Genomic DNA, 17260 nt, shown 5'->3' with positions numbered 1-17260 from the left:
TATCAGTTGTAGGTAAAGTTAGAAATGCCTTGAAAGTAGATAGATGCCTGTTGATCAAATTCCATAAACTAAATCTGTGTTTTTGTTTTTAAAATTTTAAGAGCTGACATAAATCTTAAATATTATGAATAATTTAGGCACTTTTGAGTCACCTGCAATACAGTTTCTTCTAATTGTCATCAATATAAATGACCTTAAAGTAAATATTTTTTATACTTTTATTTCCTGGGTGGAATAGCTATTTTAAAATGCCCAGTGTGGCTAAAATACATATCTATAACTCATGACTAAAATCTTGTATTTCTCTAGTTGAGAAATTTAAAGGATCTATCTTTCCCTTCATAAAAGACCATTTATTTCCACTGAAACCCTTTACAATATAATTAATTCAGAGTTTAAAATTATTAACATTCAGTCATACTTTTTAATATTTTTATTCTTGCTATCTCTGCAGGCACGCACTTGGTGTTTTACTAAGTGTCTTGAAAACATTCTTATTTGTTATGTATCACAAAGGGGAAGAGAAATGTGGAGTCTTAATAGCAATCACTTGCATGGAAAGTGGTGGTGTGAGGTATCATGATATTCTTCCTTAAATTTAGCTGTCCCTAATCACAAATTCCAGGATAAAACAATATAATTTTAGTGCATTTCTCCTCATCAGGAATGTTGGAGGTGCATTTTAAGTTTAAATCATCAATGCTAGAATGACCAAATTGCAGACTAATTGTTTCCATATTATACTGAAAATGATTTTTAAAAATGAAAAAGATGACAATATACAATCAATGCTATTTAATGTACCTCTGGGCCTACTCTTCTACAAATTGTAGCTTATCAATTTTTCTCTGTCAAGCTTGAACTAATGTAAATAATTGAAATAATGTAAAGTTATATTTTCATGTTTTTATAGATACAACATGACAAGAATACATAAATGTAAGAGTATTTCAACTATGGATAATGTTGATTGGATAATGCACATCTCAGTTACAAGCAGTAATCATAGTATAATATCCATGTAACGGTGCATCAATATATTGTTATATAAATATATCTGTGTGCATCAAGTGAAATGTGGTCAAACAAGAGTGATGACAGCTGTCTAAAGGTTTTTTTATTCATTTTATATAAAAACTGTTATGGAAAGACCAAAATGTTTATGAACTATTCTTATGTAAATTTACAACTGTCCTTTACTGTACTTTTTTGTTTACAGTATATGGTACCTTATTTTCTGCTGTGTTAAGTGGGTGTCAGGCTCCAAGGAGACATACACTTTCTACAACTTCTATTGAAGATATTGGAATTTCCAATTTTTCATGTGTACTATGTCAGAAAATGCTTTTGATTTTATTTTTAAATCTAACATCGGATGGCTTTTTCGGATGTTGTAAAAACTTCAGTCATACATAAAACATGTTCTTAAAAAAGACAAAGATCTTTATTTATTTTTATGAAATAGTTCTTAAAACTAATAATAATGAGAAACAAACAGACAAAAAAGTACTTACGTGTAAGCAAACCCAGCTGTTTCTACTCAACAAGGACCTCCTTTGCTCAGTGTGTATATTAGCGTGATACACTTGTAATAAAGTAGAAATAACTTTTTAAGCTAAAATCATTAACATTTTCAACATTCTGAGCTTACAATTACTAAGTGTTTCGAGCATATATAGAAATATAACTATTCATTTTGTTCCTCATTTTGCACTGCCTTTTGTCAGCTCAGCTGCTGTTACAACCATATCAAAAAGAAAAAAAGTAACTTGCTTTAAAAATTCCGCAGTGTAACACATTTCCAAGGCATACATGTTTCCAAAAAGTGTTCATTTCTTTTTTTATTGAAAGAGAATATTGATGAGAAACTAAAAATCTTGCAACTTTGTCTTTCTACAAAGATGATCATCTCAATATTTAGACAGTACTTTACGATATATTCTAAAATTAAGCCATTTTAGTTCCTCAAACTTGCACATTAAAATTTCTTGTATAAAATTTTGCAGTTTGAATATATTTAATGTTTCAAAGTTGAGTGTACTAATGCTCTGCTTAAATATACAGTAATCTTAATATTCTGCAATCATAACTTTGCAAATGCTGTAAATATTTTGGTGGTCATGGTAATAAATTGAGCAAATGAAGAGAAGCATTAACAACATAATAACCCTACAGGATGACTTTAATACAACACCTTGATAATACCATTAAAAAACATTATTGAAAATAATTAGAAAACTATACAATGTAATTTTCTTCTCAGTTTTCTATTTCTTATCGCATCATATCCAAGAGTTATCAGCCTAGGAAATATGAACAAAACTCAATACTTTAATGCCTTAAAAGGTACATGTGGGTCTCTAAACCTGTTTTAGACTGGGTAAGAGTTTATTTATTAGAGAGCCTGCAATTCTGTTTGTATAATGAGGTGCAATTCAGGTAAATATTCCATTTTCCTCTAATTGAAATGAAATGAGTATGGATTGAATTAGTTACACATGTTCTTTTTTTTTCCCATGGTTGGAAGTCCAAATAGTTTTTTCTTTCTTTTCTTTATTTTACTTTACAACACTGCATTGGTTTTGCCATACATCAACATGAATCCACCATGGGTGTGCTCGTGTTCCCAATCCTGAACCCTCCTCCCACCTCTCTTCCCATACCATCTCTCTCTATATTGCCAATTTTAATTGATGATGTAAGGTTTATTAGTAAGATACTATGAACTTTGGAGAGTTTATTGGTTAAGTCCCACAAATTTTATATGAAGTCTTTGTTGTTGTTTAGTAACTATGTCTTGTCTGACTCTTTTGTGACCCCATGGACTGCAGCCACCAGGGTCCAGTGTCCATGGCATTTCCCAGGCAAGAATACTGGAGTTAGTTGCCATTTCCTTCTCCAGGTGTATGAACTCTAAATAAGCTTATTAAAGGAAATCAAATGATATAAACATCTGCTTAAAAGTAGAGTACATTTTATGCAAAGTATTCCAATGCAAAAAAATGATTTATTTTTAATCACCAACATTAAAGATGGGTAAGTATAAATGAATCATCATGATATTCTGAATGAGAATTTGGGGTTGCACTAAATGCTTTCTGACAGTTGTGTCAGAGTTTTTAAAAGGGATTTACCCTCATAATATGTTGCTTGGACTAGATCATGACATTGGGGATTCTATTAGGTACTAATCAATAAATTATACTTCTCTATTTCTATGTTTCAAACAACTCATAGATATATGGCACTCTAAGTACATGAGGGTTCAAATATATTTACATAAAAATGAAGATATTCAAGCCCAGCAACTAACACAAATGACCAAATGTCCAATGCAAGTAGGAAAGTGCCTGGTATAAATCTAGATCATAAGAATTTGTGTGTTTGTATAGTTTTTTTCCTCCTTGCTCCACCATTTTACATTCTCTTCCTGTCCTTATGCAATTTTTCATATATTATACTTCTAATGGTAGCTAGTTTTAAAGTTTCATTCATCTCACCTTTTGGCTTTTATTTCATGCTAACCTATCTACTTCTGGCTTGTCTTTCCTGAGATTTTACTTTGAGGTCACTTAGAATGCAGTTCATTTTGTCAAAGGTAAGATAAGACAGTCTGAGAGTCTCTTAATAACCACAAAAAGATGACTAAGAATTTCTAGAGTGAAGTAAAAATTTCCTGTCACGCTGTATTTTTGCATCACTGGCATATTCTGATTCAGTAATTGCAAATTTGTTATATTCCTCCATGTACAATTTATAGAATTTCTGTAGGAAAAGGAAGGCTTTTCCACCTTTAATATGTTTGCTCATCAGAATTCCTTCTTTGAGTCACTTTAGAATGAACGCAAGCCAATTTTCTATTTTAATTCTACCCTCGAGCACTTCCAGATTATTTTTTAATTGTCTTTTTTCCCTACTAGGTATTCGTCAGTTTTTCTATTTCAGAACCAAGAGCCTTTTTGGATATGCATAAACGCACTGTTACTTCATTGGATATGCCTGAATTCATCACAATGTGGTCATGTTTCTTTCTTTTTTCTTCCTTTTCAGGTTCATGTGCCAATTTCATTTTATTGTAAATTGGAATGTGGGGGAGTGGATTAACCACTTGGGAGGGAGTCAAAACCAGGATTCTAGCTTTTCCTGCCTTTGTTCACGTCTCCCTTGGTCTCTTGTCTTCTCACCTGGAGGATGTGGATGCTAGGACTCTCTCCTGGGATGATGAAAGGAAATGTAATACGATCAGTTAAAACATAAGGCAACATTTTCTCTTCTTTAAAGAGTAAAGAAATGAATTTATGCATTGGGGTTCACTTGGTGCAGAAAAATCAAATTCAGTATTCAGTTCCAAATTTATTTTATTATCTCAAGACATTCACTAATCCTGTTATGCATTCATTCAGTTGAACAAGTATTTACTGAATGTATCTTGAATAAATAGAAATTGAAGGAATGGTTAAACTGGAAACCTCTATTCTGATGATTAGGAATAATGTTTTCTTTAAAGCATGTGGATTTTGATCTGATTCAACTTAGAAATAATCTGAGTATGTGGATAACTCTGACAATTAAGAGTTATATCTCTGTGTCCAACAATTTTTAACTCAAGACATTCAAATTTAAATTTAAAGTAGATATCTGATAACATTCATCAACAATCTCTTTAAATATTGACTCAAAATATTTTCCTCTCTCAAAAAAATTCAATCAATCAATATTTCTATCTCTATTTTCAAAGAGTAAGTCCATTAACAAATACCACAGTTTAGTAGTTCTAAATTGTTGCCATCTACATGACTATGGTATATCTCTAGAATCTGTTTCTTTGGAGAAGAGTTTATTCAAATATCATTCAATGTATTGGTGGTCAGCAGCTAAATAGCATCTGACATTTAAACTGCAACAAAAATTGAAGAAAAAGTATTTTAAAACAAGCTGGTAATCCCATATCTACAAGCCTGTCAATTGAGAATTTATTCATAAAAATTCTTAAAATGAATGTTACTACTTATATTAAAATTTTATTTAAACATTTACATTGTCACACCTAAATTTATTGAGGATATTTTACTTCAGATGGATAGTGTTTTGGAGGGATCTACACTTTCATTGAATTTCCTCAATCAAAGAAAAAAATTTTTTTGTTTCATTTAGGAAGCTATGTATTATAATCATAGTATTTTAATTATCATGCCTTATATTACCAACATTAATAGATAAGAAAGGCTATTAGGTAAGAATCAGAACCAAAATCGACTATAAATTAATGTATGCTTGTTTTCCATTTTTTTTCTCTTTTTTTGAGATAATATAATGCAGTTTAGAGGTTTTTTTTATGTAAATGTCACCTTCCCCACTCAACATCTTATTGTCAAGAATTTTGTGTTACAAAAAGAAAAAAAATGTGTTTATTTAAACTTGAAGCTATTGAGTATAGTTGACCCATATCGAAAAGCACTTTTGTGTAAATATATATAGATTTACAAGGAAATAGCCTAATGAAAATGATTTGCAAGGTTGTTGAGATTCTTATGAAAATGGAAATCTGTAGTATTATGAAGTATATGCTCTTGCTTTCCCTGTGTCTCTCTTCCCCGCCACAATTTCTCCCTTCCTAGATTAGACTTGCCTGTTTTTTCAGCTATCAGAGGACAATTTTATTGAAGTCTGAGTCATGAATGGCAGTCACATGTGACACTGAGTTCTATGTGATTCTGAGATGAGAGATAACATAGCGACCTTTACATAGCCTTCTTGAAAATACGTGCCTTAGTTCTCAGTGAGATTTGGTATAGATGATCAATGTGACATTTGCCATCTTTATTTGGGGTTTATTTGGGTAAATTAAAATGCACTCGGGTTTACAACTATACTTAGTTTGTATCTTAAACGCCTTTCAAGTCTGTTTTATGTGCATTATTCTGTCAGCTCTTTGTGTTAAAGAGATAAGCATGTCTTTGTTCTTTTTTATTTAATATTGTTTGTGTTTCTGTGTGTGTGTATGTTCATGTGTGTATTAAAAATATTCCACATCCTATATAGCATTTATTCTGCTAATTATTTATAACATTGCTAACATACCTTCAGAGTTTTTTTAACTCAAAAGATATTCAGTGGATTGAAGTACATTATTATGGATATTTTAAAAGAGCTTTTGAAAGAAAAGCAACTAGTAACGTAAGACATATGGGTCAAAGTAACTAAATCAAGCCCCAAATTATACCTTGCTGTTTTTTTATTTAAAATTTTTTTCGAAGTATTTGATTCTTCAAAACTGAATTTCTAATATTCGTACTTCATACTTAGCTGTAAAACATCTCCATGCAGGGAAGGATTTTGGAGTCATGTTTACATGGTGTCCACGTAAACATGTTTTGCATTTTCTTCATCAAAAAATAATAACTTATGTTGAATAAAATTGTGCTTCAAAATCTGGAAACAATTTCTGGAGTTAGGAAAAAAGGGTATCCCTCCAAGTATCTGAGTAACAGTTTCCAGTATCAGTTTCCAATATACTGGTAATATTTAATTACCAGTATAAGCTTCAAAGAGTTGTGATCGTCTTAAGGCAGAGGAGTTAAATCATTGGCCAACCATGCAGAGATGGTAATGTACAATCCAGGATTATAACCCAGGGCCAATTCCTTACTCCCATCAGACACGATCTCTTTAATTCTCAAACACCTGTTTTTTTTTTTTTTGAGGAGTAGGCACACTTAATCCAGAGGGACTTTGAGGGTAATTATTGGCTTACTTTTTGGTTTAGGGTGCACTTTTGTGATTGGATTTGTTTCCAGAAACAAAACTTACTCCGAGGGAAGTAATGATATAGAACTGGCCAGAGAAACATCATGAGCATTGATAGACAATTTTAAATATTATTGCTATAAATTGTTTAAACGTACTTATATTTATTTTTCTTGATATCAAATATCTATAAGGAGGAAAAATCTTTCAGTCTAATAATTGGTAAGGAAATAACATGTTCATCTTTCAGGTCAGTTCAGTTCTGTCACTCAGTCATGTTTGACTCTTTGCACCCCCATGGACTGCAGCACATCAGGCCTCCCTGTCGATTGTCAACTCCCTGAGTTTACTCAAACTCATGTCCATTGAGTCGGTGATGCCATCCAACCATCTCATCCTCTCTTGTCCCCTTCTCCTCATGGCTTCAATCTTTCCCAGCATCAGGGTCTTTTCCAATTAGTCAGTTCTTCGCATCAGGTGGCCAAATTATTGGAGTTTCAGCATTAGCATGAGTCCTTCCAATGAATATTCAGGACTGATTTCCTTTAGGATTGACTAGTTGGATCTTCTTGCAGTCCAACCAATTAAAAAAAATCATAGATGGACAATACAGTGTCAAATATGCATTTTAATGTTTATTTTTTAATATGTACGTAAAGATAGTATTGTTCTATGAAATTTCAAAATACTGATATCTGGGCTTGTAGTTTTTATAAAGTATCCACATATAAAATGTATTATTTTTACAATTATTTGTATATTTCAACACATTTTTATGTTTAATTCTCAAGCTTACATTCATTTTTTAAATGCATTATCATATTATTCCTATTACCGTACTGTATTTCCCAGTACAATGGCAAAACACGAAAACATTTTCAGAGTCATAAGATTTATCATTTGTGCCTGAAAAGCATTCATGGTTTCCTATTTTCACTTTATATTCCACGTTTATGTGTTGATAACGTGCCTTTCCATTTTGCCAGTTCTCATTCCTCAGGCATCTGTGGGACCACAATTGCCCTTTTTATTTCTCCATTCTTATCAGTAAGACTCGACAAAAATCTTTCTGATACATAATTTAGCATAAGCCAGGTAATCTCTCAACTAGCACATAAAAATGTCCCTTTCTTGTACCACATGATCTGAATCCCCTACAACCACTGAACCCCAAGCGTACATGCATGCTAAGTCACTTCAGTCGTGTCCGACTCTGTGCAACCCTATGGACAGCAGCTCACCAGACTCCTCTGTCCACAGGATTCTCCAGGCAAGAATACTGGAGTGGGTTTCCATTTCCTTCTCCAGGGTTTATGTTTACCCCAAGCAAACCTGACTAAATGCTTTGTGTTCCAATTCTGCAGCTAGTGATGCTGTATTTTCCATAATTTGCTTAAACGTCAGTTTCCTTTGTTGAAGTGCAAGCTTCCTGAAGGCAGGGAGTAAATATATCTTACTTGTCTTTGAGTACTTAAAACCCTGTTTAAAAATACTGATGATGACAGCTTACACTTACAAAGCACATATTCTGTTCAATATCACATTAAGTGTGTGTGCTATGCATGATGCAAATGTGTTGTGAGGTGCGTGCTAAGTCACTTCAGTCCTGTCCAGCTCTCTGCGACCTCATGGGCTGTAGCCTGCCATGCTCTTCTCTCCGTGGGATTCTCCAGGCAAGAATACTGGAGTGGGTTGCCATGCCCTCCTTCTGGGAATCTTCCCGACCCAGGGATCAAGCCTGTATCTCCTACATCTCCTGCTTTGGCAGGCAGGCTCTTTACCAGTAGAGCTGCCTGGGGTATACACTATGCTTTTAATTCTCATTTTGCAGATGAAGAATCTGAGGCACAGAAAGGTAAAATAATTTTCTCAAGGTCACGGAGCTGGTAGGAGGAGGAAGCAAGATTCCTATGGGGGCATGTGTAAATTTCACATGGGAAGATACTGGCTACAGTAACACTATGTAATAAACATGTTTCCTTAAAAGTAAACTAAGGGTTTCACTCATCCAGCCATCAACAGGTACCCAGAGCAGGCACTCAGACATCACTGAAGAACATCACTGGATATACAAGGAGAAGACGATATAGAGTGAAGTCTGGTGGAGGTGGGGGTGGATGGTAGATGGGGGGCAGGTAGGATGTGCTGTAGGAAGTACATCACTCAGGTAAGGATGAGCTTCTGGCAGATGTGTCCAGGGATAACAGAATTGCTAACTGCCATCTAAAACAGGGCTTCACAGTAGCTTCTGTTTTGTCCAGCTTGGAGCCAGAGCAGAATTACTAAGAAAACAGAAACAACATTTAATATAAATTATCCCCTTCTCCCAAGAAACGTCTTTAGAGCACATTATTTTTACATAATGCTTTTTTTGGTTAATCGCATAAATTTTGTTCATTTATTAATGCATTAACATTCAGCAAACAAACATTGTTTTCCTGACAAATCTAAGACAGTATGATTTTAATTCTAAGATTAAAAAAAAAAATCTCCCTTCATACTGTCCCAAACCTAAATTTAAGTTTTGGGGGACTAATGTGGAGATGGAAATTGCATGCATTCTTGTTACATAAAAATATAAATTATAAAATATTGGTAAAAACCCACTCATAGGATAAAATATAACTGACTATAGAGGTTATTTGGTATAAATAAGTATTTTTTCCTGCTTTTTTAAAATCATATTTTGTGACCAGATTCCTGTAATATCTCCTAACTCAACTGAAATTCAATTATTTTAACCATCTTTATGATTTCCTTTCCAAAAGGCCTGTACTGTTTCCATTTCTTCTTAGCTTTCTTAACTGAATAAACTCTTAGTAACTACAATATAGATATAAATATTCCCAGAAGATTTTTTTTTCCCTTCTATCTCATTTCTTCCCAATCTGTAGACTCTCTTCCTGGGTAAACCCATCTTTGGGAGGAAACCCTGCTCTCTATCCTCCATTCTAGATCTAGTTATTTAATTGTCTAGTATACTTATTGATATCAGTGATGTTATTTATAACAATGGCTAATGTTCATTGACTATCAGCTAGCTGCCAGTCACTTTTAAACGTTTTGCATATAACAATGCTTCTACTACAAGGATGCTATGGGTTCAATAATATCATGTTCATCACACCTGAATGAAATAGAAACAAAAGAAATGACATATGTGACCCTAAGCCCCACCTATACTAGAAATTTCCAGGGACAATATGAACATATTCAAAACTGAAATTACCTTCTCAGTAAACATTGTCGTCCCTCCTTCTGTCCATTTTTGGTTACATTTGACCCTTAAGCTACTATTGTAAATGTAAATAAATAAAACTAAACATTAGAAAGGAAATACCATTTTCACCAGTTTTGTAAATGTAGGAGAAATCCTTTCAGAGCTGGTTATTTCCCTTCACAATCTACATTTGTGTGTGTGCTTAGTCATTCAGTCCTGTCTGATTCTTTGCAAATCCATGCACTGTAGCCTGCCAGGCTCCTCTGTCCAAGGGATCCTCCAGGCAAAAACACTGGAGTGTGTTTCAGTCCTGTCTGACTTTGCAAATCCATGCGCTATAGCCTGCCAGGCTCTTCTGTCCAATGGATCCTCTAGGCAAAAACACTGGAGTGTGTTGCCATGCCCTCCTTCAGGGATCTTCCCGACCTAGGGATCAAACCTGGGTCTCCTGCATTGCAAGCAGATTCGTTACCATCTAAGCCACATTGAATATATACATATGCTAATCAAGGCATTTGGAACATTCTATAAATCCAACAGAAAAAAAAAATCTCCAAGTAGTCCTTAATGTTTTTGTTCCTGAAATTACAATTCATTTCATTTTTAACAATCAAGTATTCTTCCTTGTGTTAAAAATCACATCTAGGTTGTCTTATATCAGCATCCAGTGGGATTATGTTAACTGTGCGTGGCTTCTTTTAATTATATATTCATCCACTGAATGAATATTTGTTGAACATTCATTACATGACAGGCTCTGTACCACACAATAATACACAGTTCTTCTGGCAATGAAGTTTCCTGTTTTATAGGAAAAGGCAAAGTGTTCAAGATCTGCTGTAAATGTCTTTGCTTTCACTGGTCTCTCTCATATGTCTCAGTCCTTTGATGTATCCTGTTCTATTCCTTATTTTTCTGAGATGTGCATTTAAATTATCTGTTAGTTCATCCAACACACATTTATTGAGCACTTGCTTATGTAGGCGGCATCTTTATTCTGCTCTGAAGATAAAGTGTTGAAGAAAACACACCAGTCCTTGCCCTTTTAGAATTACTAGTGTGTTGGGTGAGAGATTTTGCACAATAATCACAGGAAAAGCTGAGTTGTGAAGCAAAGAATGTTCCCTGAGAATGAGGTGGGCCTTTCCAGTCTGAGTGGGGTGGCATGGGCCTCCTTGGGAAGATGATGGGAAAGCTGAGACCTAGAGGACAAATAAGTGGGAGGTGGGGGCACAGAGAGAAAGTAACGGAGGAAGAGCCTTTCAAGCAGAGGAGACCATGCCCTGCAGACCTTGGGAGCTGGAAAACACCAGAAAAGTCTCAGGTGTGGCACCAGTGCTGGAACCAGTTTTCTCCTGCACATCAGCTTCAGGAAGCTCTCTCTTCCTTATACTCTTATATTTTTTATTTTTAAAAATTTATTTTAAATTATATATATATTTAAGATATAGTTGACCTACAATATTGCGTTAGCTTCAAGTGTACAGCACAGTGATTCAATTACACACACATATATGTCTTTTTTCAGCTTCTTTTCCTATAGGTTATTACGGAATATTGAATGTAGCTCCCCATGCCGTACAGTGGGTCCTTGTTTTTTAATCTATTATATGTATATATGTTAGTGTGCATGTTAATCCCAAACTCCTAACTTTTCCTTTTTTTCCCCTTTCCTCTTTAGTAACCATAAATTTGTTTTCTATGTAGGGATCTATTTCTGTTTCTTAAATATGTTCATTTTTATCTCTTTTGCTTTGATTCCACATGTAAACAATATTGTATGTTATTTGTCTTTCTCTCTCTGGTTTACAGTAATCTCTAGGTCCTTTCATGTAGCTACAAATGGCATTATTTCATTGTTTTTTATGGCTGAGTAATATTACATTATATATATGTACTAAAGCCTCTTTATTCATTCCTCTGTTGATGGACATTTTGATCATTCCCATGTCTTGGCTATTATAAGTAGTGCTGCTGTAAGCATCGGGGTGCATGGTATTTTTTCTGGACTAGAGTTTCTCCAGATATATGCCCAGGAGTGATCCTGCAGGATAATATGGCAGCTATACATTTAATTTTTTTTAAGGAACCTCCATACTGTTCTCTATAGTGGCTGTACCAATTTATATTCCAGCCAACAGGAGTATCTCATTTAGCAGCCACGCATCAGCAAAGGCCATGTTCCTGCTCCCCAGAGTGTGGTGTTCTGGAACAAAGGTGACATTAATTTTTTCTTTAGAGCAGTTGTCTTAGATAGGTGTCATGATGATAAATGTGATTGATAAAGAGCCATTAAAAATACATGCCCATATTTCAGGAGCTAGGAGGTGTCAGAACCTGAACTTCCTGATCCCTGTATGTAATAAGCTGCCTTTAGTGTGGTTAGAGTCAGGGCCTCACTTTCCTGTTCAGGTCAGAAAATCACCTGTGTGGGGGCTTCCCAAATGGTGTTTTTGTTTACCCTGAAATATGTTTTTGTGTAACCAGAGCAGACTGAAACAACTCTTCTCAATAGAGTTTTCCTCTTTCGTCTTAAAAAAGATCAAATGAATCTTTGCACCTTCCCTTTCAGTAGTAAAAATATCTCAATTAATTTCTTGAAGAGATACTTTCTGCTATTTTTTTCAAGGTAGTTTTGTCGAAAGAATTTCAAACAAAATGTATTCCTAACCACTCCTCAGGAAGATCTTGGAAAAATCCTATATTAAGAAATATTTTAAAGCGTAAGCACTTTTAGTTCAGTTCAGTTCAGTCGCTCAGTCATGTCCGACTCTTTGCGACCCCATGGGCTGCAGCACATCAGGCTTCCCTGTCCATCACCAACTCCTGGAGTTCACCCAAACTTACATCCATTGAAGCGGTGATGCCATCCAACCGTTTCATCCTTTGTTGTACCCTTCTACTCCCGCCTTCAATCTTTCTCAGCATCAGGGTCTTTTCCAATGAGTCAGTTCTTCACATCAGGGGGCCAAAGTAATGGAGTTTCAGCTTAAACATCAGTCCTTCCAATGAACACTCAGGACTGATCTCCTTTAGGATGGACTGGTTGGATCTTCTTGCAGCCCAAGGGACTCTGAAGAGTCTTCTCCAACACCACAGTTCAAAAGCATCAATTCTTCGGCTCTCAGCTTTCTTCGCAGTCCAACTCTCACATCCATACATGATAACTGGAAAAACCATCACCTTGGCTAGACAGACCTTTGTTGGCAAAGTAATGTCTCTGCTTTTTAATATGCTGTCTAGGTTGGTCATAACTTTCCTTCAGAAGAGTGTCTTAATTTCATGGCTGCAGTCACCATCTGCAGTGATTTTGGAGCACCAAAAAATAAAGTCTGACACTCTTTTCCCATCTATTTGCCATGAAGTGATGGGACTGGATGCCATGATCTTTGTTTTCTGAATGTTGAGCTTTAAGCCAACTTTTTCACTCTCCTCTTTCTCTTGCATCAAGAGACTCTTTAGTTCTTCTTCACTTTCTGCCATAAGGGTGGTGTCATCTGCATACCTGAGGTTATTGATATTTCTCCCGGAAATCTGGATTCCAGCTTGTGCACCTTCAGAGGGTTAGACTAATGAAGATACTGCCATGCTGCTCCTGTCTGCAACCCCGTGGCCTCTGTCTGTTCTTTCAAACATTATTACCTTTGCCATTGGAATTCAGAATTTAGGCTACAATATAATCAATGAAAAAACTCACTCATTTTAAAAGTCAAGGAGACTCTTGCATGTTGAATTGAGCTTACTGAGTTTTTATCAATGGCAACTCAAAATATACATTTGGAGAAGGCAATGGCACCCCACTCCAGTACTCTTGCCTGGAAAATCCAATGGACGGAGGAGCCTGGTAGGCTGCAGTCCATGGGGTCGCTAAGAGTCGGACACGATTGAGCGACTTCACTTTCACCTTTCACTTTCATGCATTTATTGACTTTTAATTATTGGATCTGTTCTTAGGTGTGAAAGATACTGGAAGCTATTTCTACTATGCAACTACACATTCATATTTGTAGTATCTAACCTGAATTTAATCAGTCAGAAGGAACAAAATGTTTACCAGAAATGACAACCTGAAAAAAAAAATAAAATGATTGTTTTAATTTCCTGTAGATGAATTGTTTGGGTTTTAACATGTAAGGCTGTGCAGCTAACTATGTCTTCTCTAATTACACGGAAATTCTCTTCTGACTGTATTATGTTCATTCATTCACTAATAATTCTCCCTCACAAATATTTATTAGGCTTGTTCATCATTCATCAAGCAATGAAAATAGAGATGATATTTACTGGGGGAGTGCAAGTCACTCAGTCGTGTCCAAGTCTTTGCGACCCCATGGACTATACAGTCCATGGAATTCTCCAGGCCAGAATACTGGAGTGGGTAGCTGGTCCCTTCTCCAGGGGATCTTCCCAACCCAGGAATTGAACCCAGGTCTCCTGCATTGCAGGTGGATTCTTTACCAGCTGAGCCACAAGGGAAGCCCAAGAATACTGGAGAGGGTAGCCTATCCCTTCTCCAGCGATCTTTCCAACGCAGAAAAGGAACCAGGGTCTCCTGCATTGCAGACAGATACTGGAGGAGATGCACATGTTGATGTATGGCAAAACCAATACAATATTGTAAAGTAATTAACCTCCAATTAAAATAAATAAATTTATATTAAAAGAGGCAATTATAGAACATTTTATGTAGTCAACCCCTATACATATTTATTGCACAGTTATAAATACTAAGGCCTATCCCAGTGCTGGAAACATGGAGTTGCAGAAAAATATTGATAAAATAAGTCTTTATTTCATGTATATTCCTCTCTTTTAAGGAGAACTGGAAATAAACAAATGAATATATATATATATATGAAGTGGTGATGAGTCCATGAAGCAAAATCAAGCAAAATCTTTACCTCTTCAGATGGCGAGTATTCAGGGTGTTGCTGTTGAGAGAGTATTCAGAGAATGCATGTTACCTTTGAAATCTGGATGAAATTTGAGCAAAAATATAAATGCAGCAAGAAAGTTTGGCAAAGGTCTGGGTGAAGAGTGGCAAGCAGTGGTATCCAGTGTGTGTGAAGTGAGGCTCAAAGAGCTTAGAAAATTTGGGGAATTCTAGTAACACAGTGGCTTGAACACAGTGATCTCAGAGACAGCAGTTAGAAATGGGGTCTGGTGTGCCAGTGGTCAAGATTTTTAGGGCTTGGGGTCACGTTAAGATCTTTGGATTTTACTCAAGCGTGATGGGTGTCAACAAAAAAATTGGAACAAGGAAGTGACATGACGGAATTTATGTATAGAAGGTCTCTGACTTACAATGGTTCAACTCATGTTTTGTTTTTGTCTTTTTTTTTTTAATTTACCATGTTGTGAGAGCAATACATATACTATAGAAACAAGAATATGAGCTTTGATCTTTTCCTGGGCTAGCCATATACAATATGGTCTTCTCTCCTGATCCTGGGCAGTGGCAGCTGCCAGCCAAGCAGCCATCAGGAAGACACACAACAGATTCAGACACTTACAACCATTCTGTACAGAAACATTCTGTTTTTCACTTCCAGTACAGTCGCCAATCAATTACATGAGATATTCAACACTTCATTATAGAATAGTCTTTGGTTTAGATTATTTTACCCAACCCGTAGGCTAATGTAAGTGTTCTGAGCATGTTTAAGGGGTGCTGGGCTACACTATGACATTTGGTAGGTCAAATGTATTAAAAGCATCTTTGACTTGTATTTTCAACTTAGAATGGTTTTATAGGGATGTAACCCCATCAAAAGTCATACTAAAATTGGCTAAAAAATAATAATCACTAACCACTAATGAATGCTTGCTGTGTGCCATCTTTGCAAAGCATTTTATCTCAAATATATTGTGTGTGTGTGCTCAGTTGCTTGGTGATCTGACTCTTTGCAACCTCACGGACTGTAGCATACCAGGCTCCTCTGTCTATAGAATTTTCCAGGCAAGAATATTGGAGCAGATTGCCATTTCCTATTCGAGGGGATCTTCCCCATCCAGGGATCAAAACCACATCTCTTGCATCTCCTCCATTGATAGGCAGATTCTTTACCACTGTGCCACCTGGGAAGCCCCAAATATACCATCCTCAAACCACATCCCTGAGGCAAGTTATACTGTTTTTCCTATTTAACAAATGAAGACACTCGGATGCCGAAATTAAGTAACTCTTACATGGTCATCAAGCAGGTGAATGTTTAAGCTGGTTTTAAGAATTCAGTAAGTCTGACAGTGGATGCAAAGGGGTGTGAGCAAAAGCAAGCAGCTCAGTTAGAAGTTATACAAAGAGTCGGGGTAAACTATGATGGGTAAACTACAATGCCTGAGAGTGATGTGAGACAGGATTGAACTAGGCCTAGACCCTGAAGGTAAACCTCAAGGATGTGGGGATACATATGTGAGGATACAAGCTTAGCTACTAGCTGAATGCTGATACTATGTACTGAGACTGAACAAGAGAAGAAGCAAGAGTAGGTTCTTTAAACCAGATTATTATTTATTTCATTGCTTGATTTCTTTTTATTGGCTAGAATGGAAAATCAAGAATTACTTTGATCATAGATGTCTGAAATACTTAGACCTACAAATGAGACTGCCAGTGAGCACTTGGATATACTGTTGTTGAGATGTAAAATTTGGGAATCATTGGCCACAAGATTGCATTGAAAGGCATAGGAATGAATAAAGTAACTAACAAAGAGGTCTAAGTGTTGAGTCTTGGGCACTCCCATGTGTAGAATTGAGGATCTGAGGAGGAACCAGTGAAGAAGATTGGGAAGAGGTGGCCAGTAAGGAGGGAAGAAAATCAGCAGTTTGTGGTTTCCTGTAGGTAGTCACAACAGTGAAACATCAGAAAAAAGGGAATTCCTATATCAGGTGACACCTGGGATGAACCAGATGAGCTGAAAATGGTCATACAAAGAAAGAGGCAAAGTTAGCATCCTCTAAGATGCTTATGCCAACAATATGTAAACTTAATGCACATCGAATATTCTGCTTTAATTAATTAGTGAGCATCAAAAACACGACTAAATAAGTAAAGGCACAGTGTAGGAATTCACAACTTAAAGGTTCAATGCACCTTTACATACTGTGGTATTGTGGTCACTGAAACAGAAAAGTTGTGTAAACCCCAAATTTCTTTTGTTAACAAGATACAAGGACTGCACATTTCTATGCCCATCAGAATTACAGCGGATATCTTGTTATTAAAGTTTGTGAATGGAATCACATTGTGTTTTGATTCCTTCATATTAGTATGAAAGCAGTAAACAATAA

This window comes from Ovis canadensis, chromosome 17, assembly GCF_042477335.2.
Source record: "Ovis canadensis isolate MfBH-ARS-UI-01 breed Bighorn chromosome 17, ARS-UI_OviCan_v2, whole genome shotgun sequence".
NCBI classification, from domain to species: Eukaryota; Metazoa; Chordata; class Mammalia; order Artiodactyla; family Bovidae; genus Ovis; species Ovis canadensis.
This window is presented reverse-complemented; position numbering follows the sequence as displayed.